The 16,851-nt window shown below is 40.1% G+C and overlaps 1 pseudogene; it reads left to right on the top strand.

Annotated features, from left to right (window-relative positions):
- On the top strand, window positions 1-9,515 carry LOC121248195 (annotated as a pseudogene).
- Window positions 9,516-16,851: the final 7,336 nt, after the last annotated feature.

Here is a 16,851-nt window from a genome sequence, read left to right as displayed (position 1 = left end):
CCACCCCACCCCACAGTTTCAATTATTCAACACGTGCCGCTCTTCCTTTCCACGCCGGAAAATCCTCCTTTCCCCCCTCCCCTACCTCTTCTTCTCTCTCAATTACGCCTCGCCAAATCATCCCTCGACCGGAGTCAATTTGAAACTCAAAATCAATTGCTTCCCACCAGCCAAACGCATTACTAAGCGCCTATAAGTTCAAATTGAATCTAATTATCGTCTTTTCCAAGCAAAACTCCAACTGTGTCAATCTTGACTTCTGCAATAAATACCAGCTCCGTCGTGCCCACCAAGGGGATTCGAATTGATTATTTGGAATACTTTTTGTTATCTGCTTTTCTGATTTTGTTTGGGGGGTTGGTTTGGATATGGGAGCGGTGACGTCATCTATGGCGGCGAAGTTCGCGTTTTTTCCCGCCTAGTCCACCGTCGTATGGGGTGGAGGAGGATGGCGAGGAGGGTGGGAAGCTGAGGATGACTGGGGTGGAAACGAGGGGAAACGTCGACGTTTTGAGGCTGAGAACCAAGAGGGGGAACGATGTCGTGGCAGCGTACATAAGGAATCCCTCGGCGTCTCTGACGGTGCTGTACTCTCACGGCAATGCGGCTGATCTAGGTCAGATGTACGACTTGTTCAGTGAACTCAGTTTCCACCTCCGAGTCAACTTGATGGGGTATGCTTGGGAATTTCCGAACGCTCGTTCACGAAGCTATCTATGTTAATACATAGTTAAATGGATTCCTATGTGCATATAGAAGGTTTTGATTTTTCGTAATTTTTTTCTTCGTGTCTTGTGTTTAGGTATGATTATTCGGGGTACGGGCAGTCTACTGGGAAGGTACGAGATTATGGTTTTGTCTTTTGTATGGATACTGTGAAAAAGTTGGAAACGATTATATAGAAGTTTTGGATTTTCATGCTACTGTATATTTTAAGGAGGATTTTTCCATTAAAATTTTGATTTTTCTTTTCTTTTACGTTTTTGCTTTGTGAATAGTATGAATCTTGAGTCAAGTAACCTACTAAGCTGCTAATCTCCATGAATCTATCGAAGGGCTCTGGGCTTAGATGTTTCATTTTGTTGTCAAAGCTATAATAATTAACTGTAGATTCTATACTTCAGGGGTCTTTGCTCTTTTGCATTTTTCTTGTCAGCCAAACATATGTTAGCTTTTTGTTTTATGGGACCCAAAAAGGGTCAGCTTTGGATTCTTTCAATCCTACTGGAAGTCCGAAAACCTGGAAGATATATGATTTTAATTAGTTTCCCATTTTATCCAAGAAACAATACTGGAATGCGATTAGTTTGGAATAAGTTATTTTAAATAAGATATGAGATGGTTGAACTATGTGTGTTATTTTGACAGCCAAGTGAGCAGAACACTTACGCAGACATAGAAGCTGCATATAGATGTCTTGTCGAGAAGTATGGCACAAAAGAGGAGGATGTTATCTTGTATGGGCAATCAGTTGGTAGTGGGCCCACTTTAGATTTGGCTACCCGGTTACCCAATTTGAGGGCAGTAATTCTCCACAGTCCAATCATGTCTGGCCTCCGGGTCATGTATCCGGTGAAGAGAACATACTGGTTCGACATTTATAAGGTTTACATTTTTATTCTTTGTTGTAGAATCTTAGTGTTGGATTTTTCACGATTTTTGGAAATTGATGTCATTTAAATGATTGTTTGCCTGTTTATGGTGCAGAACATTGATAAGATACCCTTTGTCAATTGTCCAGTTCTCGTAATTCATGTGAGTATTTCCGTATTTTGAGGGGTTTTTGTGTGTTAGATTTTTGTGAAACTAAATATAGAATGCTAGTTTTGCATATTAGATTTTTTTTTTTGGATAAGTAATAAGTTAATTCATTGATATAAAGATAGGCATAGCCCAAGTACACTAGAAGTATATAAATGCATACACCTACTTAGAAGCTAGAAACAGTTACAAGGAAATCGTGAAAGCTGAGACCATTCAAATCTAAAGCAATGGCCCATAAAAATAAAGTCTTCCAGAAAAAACTACGAAACTCTTCCAAGGAACGTTCATGATCTTCCAAAATATCTCTCGTTTCGTTCACTCAAAATACACCAAAAAATACAAATAGGAGCCCTTTTCCATATGGCTGCAATCTGTGGTATCCCAATCATCCCTCTCCAGCATGCTAATAGTTCAACCACCCTGCTCAGCATTACCCATGCTATTCCCATTTTGCTGAAAAAATAATTCCAGATATCTCTAGCAAACTCACAATGTAAAGTAATGATCTGTCGTTTCACTGCTATTTCTACACAAATAGCACCAATCCGTTATTATTAGGCCACGTCTTCTAAGATTATCAATGGTCAAAATCTTCCCTAAAGCTGCTGTTTAGACAAAGAATGCGGTCTTGGTGGGTGCTTTACTCCTCCATATGTTCTTCCAAAGGAAATTGTGCCTTTGTTGCATGGTAATAGAGTCATAAAAAGAGCGTACCAAGAATTTCCCTTTCCTAGAGGGCCTCCAAGCCATCACATCTTCAGTTGTGGCAGCAATAGAAGTGTTATACAGCAAGTTAAGAAAATCCACTCGAATATTCACTTCCCAATCATGTGCATCCCGAGTAAGACTAATGCTTCACTCCTGTGAACCTTGATGAATTACCTGCAGATCAGCCACCATGGCTTCTTTATCCCGTGCAATACTGAAAATTGTTAGATAAGCATCCTTCAAAGCCGTGTCTCCCACCCACGTATCCTTCCAAAATCTCTGATTCTACTACCATCCCCCAAGCACAACCGAGTATTACTAGCGAAAGAGCACCAATCTTTCCGTATGTACTTCCATAGTCCCACTCCATATGTCCCCTATCCCTCTTTAGAACACCAACCCCCCGTTCACTACCATACTTCGTGTCAATCACCCCTTTTCATAAGGCTTCCCTCTCATAGTTATAGCGCCACAACCATTTACCTAGTAATGCCTTGTTGAAAGCCCTCACATTTCGAACCCCCAACCCATCATCCCTCAAAGAAGAACAAACATTGTCCCATCCCACTAAGTGAAACTTAAACTCATCTCCTATTCCACTCCATAAAAAATCACGTTGAAGTTTCTCTATTCTAGTTGCAATGCTAGCGGGAAAGGGAAATAAGGATAAGTAGTATGTGGGAAGATTGGATAAAGTACTCTTAATAAGTGTGATCTGCCTCCCTTTTGATAAATACAACTTTTTCCACCCGGCCAACGTACACTCAAATTTTTCTTGCACCCCATCCCAAATAGACTTGGCTTTGAAAGAAGCCCCCAACGGAAGCCCAAGGTACTTCAACGGCAACAAAGAAACCACACAACCCAATATGCTAGCCAACCTTTAATATTGCTTACATCACCAACCACGACCATCTCCATCTTGGCAAGATTAATCTTCAACTCGGATACAACTTCAAAACAAAGTAGAATGGCCTTCAAAGATTGGACATGTCCTGTATGTGCCTCACAAAGCAAGGTATCATCTGCAAACAAAAGGTGAGAAATAATGGTAAGGCCGTGTAAATCTACCACTGAAAAGCTTGAAAAAAATCCTCCCCCTACTGCCGCTGACACCAGCCGACTTATTGCCTCCATTGCTAGGACAAATAAGAGAGGTGATAATGGATCTCCTTGTCGTAGTCCCCGCAAACTATTAAAGAAGCCCATAGGATCACTATTTACCAAGACCGAGAAACGAGTCGTGGACACACAATGCCTTATCTACTTCCTTCATCTTTCCCCAAAACCACATCTACTTGGCATATATATCAAGAAATCTCAAATAACATGATCGTATGCCTTTTCCATATCTAGTTTGCATAGAAGACCTGGAACTCCCGACCTGATTTTGCTATCCAAGCGTTCATTGGCGATAAGAACCGAGTCTAAGATTTGTCTCCCCCTCACAAAGGCATTTTGGGATTTAGAGATAATCTTCTCCATAACCGTGCTCATTCTATTAGCAAGAACCTTTGATAGTATCTTATACACACTGCCTACAAGACTAATCGGCCTAAAATCTGTACCTCTATTGCACCAACCCTTTTTGGGACTAGAGCAATAAAGGTAGCATTTAAGCTTTTTTCAAATTTGCCTTCTCCATAACCTACCAGCATTAGATCCTCTCTCACCACCTCCCAACAAGTCTAAAAAAAGGTCATAGTGAAACCATCCGGGCCTGGAGCTTTATCTTTATTCATTTTCTTGATAACTTGTAGTACCTCCTCTTCCTTTTCAAAAGGTCTCTCCAACCAAACCATACTATTTTGATTAATGCCCTCAAAGGCTAGTCCATCTACGGTGGGCCTCCATGCATGAGATTTTGACAACAAATTTTCAAAATGGTCAGCCACATATTCCTTCATCACAACCTGATCAGAGGATGCAGCTCCATCAATATTCAAGGACTCAATGGAATTAAACCTCCTATGTGCATTGACCACTCGGTGAAAAAACTTAGTGCATTTATCTCCCTCCCGAAGTCATAAAGCCCTTGACTTTTGCCTCCACGAAATCTCCTCCATTAGAATCATTCTTTCAAGTTCAGAAACTACTTGCTCTTTATGGTTGTTCTCATCTCCTACACTCTTCAAACTTTGTAACTCTTGGAATAAGCTTTTCTTCTGTAAGGTTACATCACTAAACACCTTCATTCCATGTCTTCAAGTCCTTATTTTGCTCGGATTGCCCTCAAATAAGTATGAATTTCACCATTGTCTAACCAAGTACACAAACCCCTCATTTTTAACCACATATTCTCAAACTTGAATGGCCTTCTACCCCCTGGAATACCACCACCATCGAGCATTACAGAAAAATGATCAGAACATATCCTCGGGAGCCTTTTCTGGCTTAAATCTGGATATTGTAGCTCCCATGAAAGGAAAATGAGAAATCTGTCCAGTCTTGACCAAGAGTGATTATTAGACCAAGTATACTCACCTCCCATTAAAGGTATGTCCATAAGGCCTAACTCGAAGATGAAATCCGAGAAATCCATCATAGCTTGATTTTGACGTCCCCCCCCCCCCCCCCCCCCCCCCCCCCCCCAAATCTTTTGTTGGAAAATCTTGTCACGTTAAAATCGCCTCCAATATACCATTGAGCCTCCTACCAAGAACATAGGCCAGCAAGCTCGTCCCAAAGCATCCGCCTTTCTCTATCCAAATTAGGACCATATACCCTAGCAAAGGCCCAAAGAAAACCATCATCAGAATTTTTAAAGAAACACCCCACCGAGTACTCCCTTACAAACTCATCAATGCTTTCTACCACCCTCTTATCCCACATAACCAAAATTCCACCTAAGGCCCCTTTCGAGGGTAAGTATGTCCACCCTACATATAGGCAACACCATATGCTCCGAATAAATGATGTCCACCTTCCATTGCCTTAATAAAGCTCTTATTTGAAGGCGTTTATTAATCTCATTCAGCCCCTTAACATTCCAACTCAAAATTTTGGGCTTCATTTATCAACTGTTCCAACCCTCCCCTTGTTTCTTCCACATCTCGCACTCCTCTCCTTTTCATCATAATTAATGAACCACGACAACCTCTTCAACTCCCTATCTCTTTTTGACCCTGCACCATGTTGTCCTGCCTCAATGGCTATAATCAAAGCCTTAAACTGCTCTTCATAGCCCACACATGAGATCCCCATACAACTCTGAAGTTCCTCTACCTTTTTCAATACCCACTCAGAGGAAATACTAGGTGGAACCATGCTTAAAGGGGTAGGATCCTCTCCTACAGCCTCCTCCCCCTCTGTTGAGTATTTACAGGGGTCAAACAACATCAGCGTACTTTCCCCATTAATCTCCCCCTTATCCGACGAACACCCACAATCCACAACAGCTAAGATGTCTTCTCGAGCTCCCTCATAAGGCTCACCGTGAGCCAGTTCTTCCCCCCACGACCTTATCTGCATCTGGACTGAGGATAATGACACGTTCATAGGTGACCCAGGGCTCGTCGGAGGATTCTGAGGCAGCCCACCAAGAGATGACCCTCCATGAGCAGCTCCAGAACCATCAAGGACATAAACGTGCACTTTGCCGTCTACAATTTCCCCCACCTCCACTTCCGGCGGTTGTGGGACCACTGTCGGACCACCACCTGATTCGCCGCAGGCTGTCGCCACTTTCTGTGCCAGACACGGCCCAAGACTCGAACCCAATAATGATGTTTCGGGCACCTCCGACATACCCGAAATCCTGAGTTTCGGTCCTTTTTCCTCCCAAACCCGGCGTGGGCTTCTGCTGAGGCCCAGCCTAGTAGACACCTTCTTCCCCTTCAGATCTGCCTCTCCTCCCTGGCCCACACAGCTTTGCTTCCTAGCCTGAGGCCCACATGATTGAGCCTGGCCCATCGTCATTAGCCCACCTAATGCACCCTTCAGGTTTACTTCACTTGGGCCATAGCCCACAACCAGACCCAAACCCACTCCTAGCCCTTTTTTTCTCCTTTACGCAACGTATCTTCCAGACTAAATTTGCCTGTAGCAAGTCGACCTAGCACTTCATCTCTTGTAAAGCGCGAAGCTCACTTTCCTCATTCAGACCGACAACTCCTTTGCCATCTTCCACCCACGCCTGGGCTCCTAAAGAAGCGGCGACACCCCTTCTCTCGAGCATGCCGAAATGTCATAGTGATGGCTACCCCTAACACTTCCTCTGGGTTGTAGCACCTCCCTGTACGACTGAAATGGAGGTTGTTTTGGAGGCAAGAATGAGCCACCTGCACAACCAGCCTCCCTAAGTGCCTCCTCCAACTTCCTCCAACCCCTTCCTTCCCTATCCTCTGGAATGAACAAGGAGTTCCAAACACACACAACCCCCCCCCCCCCCCCCCCCCCCCCCAAACAAAAAAAAAAAAAAAACTCCATCAACGCCATGAAGCAACCTCGTGAGTTAAGGCGTCGCTGAGCAACATAGCCCCTATCACCTTCTCTATGCGCAGAATAAAATCACTTCCTCCCAGCCCGTCAAGCTATCCTCCAAGGCTTTTAAGAACCACCTTGCCATGCCTAACCCCAGTCTAACCTCTTTCACCACCTTCCAACCTTTCTCCGTTAAGTGAACAAACCTCCCATGTCTTACTACCTCAAAAGCCTTAGATTCAATAATCACCAGTTTCGAAGGACCCATACTCACTAAAAGCAAACACTAAGTCACTTTGCATATTAGATAACGTAATAGAAGTGAGTTCCATGCACTAATTACCACCTTATATCCGCTGTTCGAGTTCTAATTCTAGCATCTGCATTTCTTGCTCATTTAATACAGTAAATGGGGATTGCTTGTTCACTTCATGCATATAATATGTGGATTTTATGCTACGTCTGATGAATCCTTACCCTTTCATTGTGTGGCAAACTATCAAAGAAGTCTTTGAAAATTTGGCCAGAACCTATAAATATCCTTATATGAGCAATGTAACCCAGGTTCTCTCCTGTTGTGGACAGTCACATATATATTTAATCAATTGTATCCTGATGAAGGCTCAAGTTTTCGAGTTGTGTGTGCATGTACTTCACAATACTTAGATGTTTTAACTTGAACTCGCGTTTTGGAAATTATTTCCAATTCCGACAGGGTTAGACAGATGGATTAAGTAAATATTTTCCATATTTATGAAATTTTGGCTGTTGTTGCTTGGTTATTTCCTCCTTAGGGTACTATAACAAGGAGTGAAAGCAAGAGTGGGAGCAAGAACAAAAGAGAAACAATCTTGGATGGATATGTACTCCGGATTAAAATGTGCATGTTTGTGACTGTCCATCTATTTTCGGCATGATACATACTGGTTTACTACTTTGTGGGCAAAAAGCATAGAGTATAGTGTAACCACTGCACTGGCATGTAAATTTTATCGGTTTAGTTTATATGTAAAAACTTCAGGTTCTTCATCAGGGTTTTGTCCAGAGTCTTAACAGAACTATTCTCTTGTTGAATATGAGATCTGCTTGGACCATGTTAAATCCTTTTTGACCAGTTCAATCACATACTCATCCGTTATATTGCTCCCAACTCATGATCTGTTGGTAAGAGGGCAATCTGCGTTCTTATGATATGGACTGTGCATCTGACGTGCCTCTACTGTTTGGAACACCGATTTCAATGCATTTAAGGTTTATGGCCAGACATGGACATTATATTTAGCATCAATTTCAGGTGGGTCAAAAATTTTCTTAGATGGCTTGCGTGCCGCATTGTGGGTGGACCACAATGTGGTTCAAGTGAGCTGGTTTGGGTTGCATTAAGGGTTGCATTAAATATTTTAGAATGATCTAAATGGGCATGCCAGAATAATATAAGTTCACATATCCCTTTTGTAATTGGCAGCTACATGCCACCATATTGATTGGCTGCTTTTCTTCATTTAACAGAAACTCAATGTTGTAGCATATAGACATTGAGATATGATATCTTGCAAACTATTGCTGAAATGTTTAGAATTATGCTCATTTTCCAAGCTGTTTTGCTCCGTGTCTGCCTTTTGTAGGGAACTGCAGATGATGTTGTCGGTTGGTCCCATGGTAAGCAACTCTGGGAGCTTTGTAAGGAGAAGTATGAACCGTTATGGATTAAAGGAGGGAATCATTGTGACCTGGAGCTTTTCCCACAATACATAAAGCATCTTAAGAAATTTATATCAGCCATCGAGAAATCACCACATCGGAGAAATGGATCTGGGCTAATTACAGATCAACCTGAAAATCCAAGGAACAGCACAGATTCTAGAGAGATATCCAGACCAGAAAATCTGAGGAATAGCACAGATTATAGAGAGAAATCCAGACCCAGCACTGACCGTAGAGAAAAGTCACGGATGAGTACTGACCAGAGAGAAAAGCCAAGGTTAAGCACAGACCATAGAGAGAAGTCAAGAGCCAGTGGTGATAGGAGAGAGAAATCAAGACATAGTGTTGATCGGCCTGAGAAAGTGAGTAATGGCACAGACCAGCAAGAGAAAGCGAGGAACAGCATTGACCGGTATAATTTACTCGCTAGGATTGCTTTTATCCATTTATCCTTCATGTTTCAAACAAGGGTTGACCAATGAGGCATGCCTGCTATACGCGAGACATCTGGTTTTCCTAACTGTTATAATTGGGTTGTGGTGGCAGATTTGGAGAGATGGTGAGATCGGTTGGATTATGCAATATTGATTGTTTCAAACCCACTGCGACGAAGATATGAAGAAGAGAACAGAGCAGTGCACACATGGAAGGTTGTATTCGCTTTTATTTTAATTATTTGATTGATCAAGGGGGTTGTACAATTGGTTGTTTCTTGTCCATTTTCTGGAGGAAAAAATAGGAAATCAATATAATCCAGAAAATCATACTTCTCATTTCATTGTCAATTGAGGTTAATAAATCTTACTATGCTCCTGTCTTGCCCCCTCTCTACCCTCTCTCTCTCAGGCTCTGTACATTTGCATGTGGCAGTTTTTGTTCATCAACTATGTTGCAATACATAGTGTTTTCTTTCAATATATTTCATCTTGGGCTATTTTTCAGTTGAGCACTCTTCAGAATCTTACGTCTTTCTGTCAGTTAAGGTTTCAAAATCTGATGAAAGTTCGGCAAATTTCCCGCTTGTTAATTTTTTCAGTTTGAGGACTAGAGTGTGTTCTTGATGGAGAGGGTGACTGTGGTTAATCTTACATCACAGGACTTAAAGATCCCTGGATGTTATATTCAGATTTAGTATTGACATCTTTATATGTGTATAGATATATATATATATATATATCTAATTTACTTATATTTATATATCTTATCATCACAATTTTCTTAAATTTTTACATAAAATATAATAAACAAGGCCCTGTTTTCTCCTCACGGCTTTTGTACTTTTATTTTCTTGTATCCTAATGCTCACTGTTATCCTTTGGAATGATGTTTCAGGTTGAGTTTGGATGTTAAATTGAGTTGAGTTGAGTTGAGATGATAAAATATTGTTAAAATATTATTTTTTAATATTATTATTATTTTAGAATTTGAAAAAGTTGAATTGTTTATTATATTTTGTGTTGGAATTTAAAAAAATTGTAATGAGTTGAGATGAGTTGATGAACCAAATATACCATCAATCTCAGATTTGCAATATGTGGGGATGAACTGGTTGGAGGAAAGTTTTACCATCTTGTCGATTAGAGAAAAGCTTTGTTCAACCGGCTGGTGCAACCGCCGGGTAATCTTCACATTATTTAAATAAAACGATGTGTTTTAATTGAAGCTTGCAGCAGACAATGCGAGCAATTAATCACGTGATAGTCTTCTCCTTTAAAGTCGAATACACTGTTTTTACTCTCTTGTCATTCGATCGCCTTCTCCCTTCTCCTTTGAAGTTTTTTTCATTTCTTCCTTCCCCAAGCTTTTTTCTTCTGTATGTTTCCTTCTCCCTAAAAAAATATTAATATCAACCACTTTTCTTGATCGGATGAAAATTTTCTTTCTGTTAACAATCTTGCCGAAACTCAAGTCAAGTCAATTTGATTTTCTAGGTCTTGACTCATGTCTCCCTTATCATATGTTTGCATGTCAAGAAAATTAAAAACCCATCTCACCCAAGTCAAAATGGCAGTGCCAGGCTCTTTTGAATAGACTTTTTGAAAGTCTGGAATTGGAATCGTCAATTTATTAAATTTGATGATATTTCCTAGGAATAGAAACCAGACGAAGCCTTGGGTTAGTTCTTTAAAATTAGCTACCGTTTGCTTTGCTTTCGCCAATTAGTTCTTTGATGTTTTGGTTGTTTTAGCCAATTTAATTTTAGTTCTGGTTGCAACGTGTGTAGTTGAAATCATTTCTTGGGCATATAATTTTTCTTGTTGTTGCGGATGAGTCGGTTGGGAGGAGTGTGCCTTTTGTGTTTCTTGAACGGGTGAAAAATGATTTTAAGTAGGTGCAAGACTTCAGATCTGTGGTTGGGGAAGACGAAGGGTAAATGGGATTTGGCTTCTCTATGCTTGGGGAAGACAAATGAGCTCTGTGCTGGAAGACGAAGGACTTCTCCTTCGCTCATTTTTCATTTCTTTTTTTTATTATTATATTTTCTATCAAATGCTAACATGAAAAATTATCACATCACTCGGTTACGCATTGGTTCTGCATGGGCGGTTGCAAGTAGCAAAACTCTGTCGATTAAGCTGGCAATAAGCAGAGTTGACCCTCTTTGCCTGCAATTCTTTGTTGAATAACAGATTAAGCCTGAGAGAAACTAGGGGTGATACCCGCCCCCTACGGGGCGGGGCCACCCCTCCCCCGCCCCCCGCCCCCGCATATGCGGGGGTGGGGAATTTCTCCCCGGACCCCGCCCCCGCATGGCGGGGGCGGGGTCCCCCGTCCGTTGGGCCGGGGTGGACCCCCACCCGTCCGCACCCCCCGCCCCCATACTCCCAGTACATTTTTCTGGGTCCTAATTGGCCCAAAATCGGTTTTTGGGCCACTTTGGGCCCAGAATTCGTTTTTGGGCCATTTGAGCCCATTATTTAGATTAAAAAGTATATAGATTTAAAAACAGGAAAAAAAAAATATATATAAGGGATATATAGAATCATACATTGAACTATTACGTTATTAACTAATTAAGTAGTAATCATCACTAAGGCAGTAAGGCACTATGCTAAAATATTTTATTCACAATTATACAAATTAAGAGAACTAATAAACTATTACACTATTACAAACTCCTCTAAAAGAAATAAATATTACAAATTATACAATTAACTATTGTAGCAACATTACAATTAATTATAAATTAATAAAATCATAATTTTTCAATTTGATCAATTTGATTTTGGGGTGGAGCCGTAGCGGTGAGTTCACTGAGTGGTGAGTTATGTCGATTGCTGTGAGACTGAAAATCAAGATCATAAAAGTCAATAAGTTATAAAACCTGAAATATTAATAAGTTAAAAATAAAACAAATTAGAATTAAAAAGTTATAAAGATGAAACAAAATTTTAAATGCAAAAACAATTATGGAAGAAATTGTGCAAACCATGACAATGGTGGGTCCAATATAAAGTCATACTGCAACGGAGGTAGCCGTAGACGTCGTCTCATGTATCACTATAAGTATTAAATTTGAAATCAAATTAATGAATACCAATTAAATGAAAATAAATAAATTAAAATAAGAAATTATAAAATGAAATTAAAATAAATACCAGATCCAAACTGATCATCACTATCCTCCTCGACGTCGGCCTTCTCATACTCAAGAACATCCGGAACATGAATTGGAGTTCCCTTGATCAAATTCTGCGTGCAAATCAAAGCCTCCACAGTGGCAGGAGCTAATGAACTCCGAAATGAATCTAATACACGTCCTCTCGTGCTAAAGGCCGACTCTGAGGCTACTGTGCTAACAGGGATGGCCAAAAGTGTGCGGGCTATCTCTCCAAGGATGGGATACTTCACGGCATTCACCTTCCACCAACTTAATATATCAAAATCTCGGGAAAATGGTAGAATCTATGCTGCTAAGTATCTGTCTATCTCTGGCTGAGCCTCTATAGAAATCCGAAGGAAGGGGGTCTGCTCATACCTCTCACCCCACTCCAATCTACGTCTTTTCCCAACCTCGACTTCAGGAAACTGTGAGCTTGAGGCTGAGGGAGTAGGTGTAGGTGCCGCAATATTACCACCCCGCAGGGTGGAAAACTCATCAAATAATCTAGTAAGGGTTTCCCGAACCCTTGCTGCAATAAGCTCTGCCCATACTTGCCCGTACGCAAGGCCCAATCCAAATATCATGTCATCCAACTTATACCTCGGGTCAAAGACGACAGCTACATATAACAAAATATTAGCCTTCGTTAAATCTCCCTAATACTTGTCGTACTTTGTCCTCATAATCAATGACATCTCCCGTATCCTAATGTGACCACCCGCGACCATGTCATCTAATTCTTCTTTTACCCTACATATTTGCTGACATACAATATTGGATGTAGGGTACAAAGTTCCAGATAGCCTCATGGTGACATCGTAAAAAAGTCTCAAAAACTCTACAAAATTAGTTACAATTTCCCAATCATCCTCTACGGGTTTCCCCAATCTCCCGTGATCATCAAAATATTTAACATATTGGATGTCTTCGTCACCCAATAATGTAAATGCCAGCTTATATTCTTGGGCCGCCTCCAACATCAGAAATGTTGAGTTCCATCGTGTAGGCATATCAGTACAAAGGCCCCTCTTAGATGTTAGGCCCGCAGATCTCGCAGCAACCTTGAATTTGTCCAACTTCGAAGGAGAAGATCTCACCCATCTCACAGCAGTCCTAACCCGAGCAATCGAGTCATGAAGATCTCTCAAACCGTCAGTGACAATCAGATTCAGAATATGTGCCGCACATCTCACATGCAGACACTCACCACCCATGAGTGTCTTATTTGCCTCTCTAAGATAGGTCTTTAGATGTCCCAATGCAACATCGTTAGACGAGGCATTATCGACTGTGACTGTAACCACTCGGGTCAACCCCCACTCCTTTATTTCGGCCTCCAAGGCCTTTCCAATTGTCTCACCCTTATGATCGGTGATTTTACAAAATTTTATAATTTTCTTTTGCAATGTCCAATGACAATCAATAAAATGCACAGTCAAAGACATATAATTAAAATTTTGGATCGATGTCTAAGTGTCAGTGATGAGACAAACAAATTGATCCGCCAATTGACCCCTCAACTTCTCATTTTCAATGTAATAATGTTTTTTTACATCCTTTGCCACCGTGTGGCGAGAAGGAATGTTAAACCTTGGTTCCAAGTAGCGAGAATACGCTTGGAACCCTTTCCCATCAACAATTTGAAAAGGTAGCTCGTCCATTATGACCATACGAGCTAGGTGTCTTCTACACTCATCGGGATCATACTTAGTATACCCCTTCAAAGTTGCACCCCCACTAGTCTCATCCGCCATTTTTTTAAGTCCAATTTCTAGCCTAGATTGGCTTTTGTCTTGTAATGATCTTAATATTGGACTTTTTTTGCATTGCTCTTCTAAGTGCACCTTTAATTGTGAGGTGCCATGTTTCCTATAGTGACATCCATAAATTTTCCACAATAGTTACACTTGGCTTGGGGGTTACTTGAGTCACCACCCTCTAGTTTGGTAAAATGACTCCAAACTATTGAAGCAGGTTTCTTGTTGGGCTTGGGGGCGGGGCAAGGTGCCGTAGGGCTAGGGGTAGGGGTTTGACTAGGAGGGGTAGGTGTAGGTGTAGGGGTAGGGGTAGGGGTGCCCTCGGCCTGGAAAGGAGAGCTCGCACTAGAATCTGCTGGCATATCCATGAACTCAAGCAAACAACAAATATGAAATTATAGAAAACATAGCAAATATATAATGAACATAAAAAAAAATTAGAATAAAAAATTAGACCATATACTTAATCAAACAATTGTAAAAAATTTAAAGTCATAAATTTTAGGCATTAAAAAGACACATTAATTATTCAAGTTATAAAAAGACTTATAGTGGTTTTAGTTATTTTTATTGTGTTAGTATGAATGTTCCAAATTTGTTGAGGACTTTGTCTTGTCACCCTAAATGCTTTCTTTTTACTAAAACAACATGTTTATGCAAATTCTCTTTTGTGTTCAAATGAATTTGACATTCATAATATATATATATATATATATATATATATATATTTATAACTTGAAAGACTATAAGGCATAAGCATAGCAACTATATAAATTATAATGAACATAAAAAAAAAAAAGTAGAATAAAAAAAAGTTCCACTTGACATTCATAATTTCATATATATATATATATATTTCATCTTAATTCATTATATTGAATTTCGAAATACCCTAGTGCATTCTTTTTTTTTTTTTTTTTTTTTTGTTCAATTTGGTAGGGAACATCAAATTCTGTTTTTAAACCCCTAAATTAATTTTTTAAACCCCTAGTGCATAGCAATTTTAAAGATTAAACCCCTAATTTAATTTAGGGGTTTCAAAGATTAAAACCCCTAAATTAATTTAGGGTATTTCGAAACCCTAAATTAATTTAGGGGTTTCAAAGATTGAAACCCCTAAATTAATTTAGGGTTTCGGATTGGGCTCTTTAGGGTATTTCGAAACCCTAAATTAATTTAGGGGTTTCAAAGATTAAAACCCCTAAATTAATTTAAGGTTTCGGATTGGGCTCTTTAGGGTATTTCGAAACCCTAAATTAATTTAGGGGTTTCAAAGATTGAAACCCCTAAATTAATTTAGGGTTTCGGATTGGAGCCCTATACACAATAATATTGAAATTCAGTGATTTACACACATTATATAATGCAAAAAAAAAAAAAAAAAAATCACAGCACACAATTCACGGGTCACGGACTCACGAGAGCCATTCAAAATTTCAAAGATCAAACCACATGCACAATCTAAACTCCACAGCACACAATTCACAAAATCCCATCCTCCATCTCCGATAAACCCCATCCTTCCTCCAATCTCCATTAAATATGTAAATAAAAAAAAAATTGAAGTGTTGAATTTGGGTTTATTACCTTCGGAGATGAAGAGAGAGGAACCGGGTGCGAGTCCGAGTCGTGCGACGGGGATGGCGATGCTTGAACAAGGGATCGGGCGGCGGCTCACGGCTGCGAGAAGTAACTCAGAGAGAGAGAGAGGCGAGAGCGAGGCTGCGACTGCGAGAGTAAGAACTGAGAACTCGCCAACTCGGGGCTCGGCAGAGGCAAGAAGGGGGGGCTGGGTAGTGGGTAAGGACTAAGGGTTTCAGTTTTAATTTTAAACCCAGGCATGAAACGACGTCGTTTCATGCCTGGGTTTTTTTTTTTTTTTTTTAATATATATGTAAATAACGTATAATATATAATATAATTATAATTATATATATATAATAATATCCGGCGGGGCGGGGCGGGGTATATCCGGGGCGAGGGTCACCCCAGCCCGCCCCCGCCCCCGGATGTTGCCCCAGATGCGGGCGGGTGGCCCCGCCGCCCGCATCTGACGGGCGGGGTGATCCCCCCCGCCTAACGGAGGCGGGGCGGAAGCGGGTCGGGGCAGCGGGGGCGGGGCCCCGCTACCCACCCCTAAGAGAAACCAAGCGTTTAATATTTCCAAATACTAATTTTTGGTATTTTGATTAAAATATCAAGAGCCCTTGATCGGTGGGGATCCCTACCATTACTCGGACAATGATAGGGATAACTTCATGAGAGATAAAAAGCAATGAGGTCCATCTTCTTTTCTTGAATCGAATAGATATCCCAATCGGCTCTTTGCAGTTTGCACTCTGTTAACTTGTTTATATCTTTTCTATAAATCATTTCTGACTTGTGTTAGGATTTGGATTCCTCTAAATTCTATACTTAATTGAAAAGAATAAATATAGATAGAAGTCATTCACTCGTATTATGTACTATAGAGCTGTGGACGCGTAATCTACATAATTATATATTTATAACTTGAGAATAGTTACATATACAAAGAGATTATATAAAAATAAATTTATAAACTGATGTAATTTTATTGGATCCGTTAAATCTATTTTACAATAAAAATAATTTTATCATCTGATATATCATATTAAATCACATCAATTTATGAATTTACTTTTATCTAATTCTTGTATCTAAAGTATTTTCTTTATTACTTTCAATACTCGCGTAATGTTACAGATGTTACATGCCTGTATTAATATATTAATATTATGATTTAATTTTTCAATTTAATATATATTTTTTGTGACAAGTATATCTGTCACAATAATTTTAGGTGGGTTGCAAGTAGCATTACTAATTTGATCCCTAATTAATTAATTAATAAGTTGTATCGTGGCCCATCTA

Source organism: Juglans microcarpa x Juglans regia, chromosome 2D (assembly GCF_004785595.1).
Source record: "Juglans microcarpa x Juglans regia isolate MS1-56 chromosome 2D, Jm3101_v1.0, whole genome shotgun sequence".
NCBI lineage: Eukaryota > Viridiplantae > Streptophyta > Magnoliopsida > Fagales > Juglandaceae > Juglans > Juglans microcarpa x Juglans regia.
Note: the sequence above shows the minus strand (reverse complement) of the source record. Positions and strands in the feature narration are given on the sequence as shown.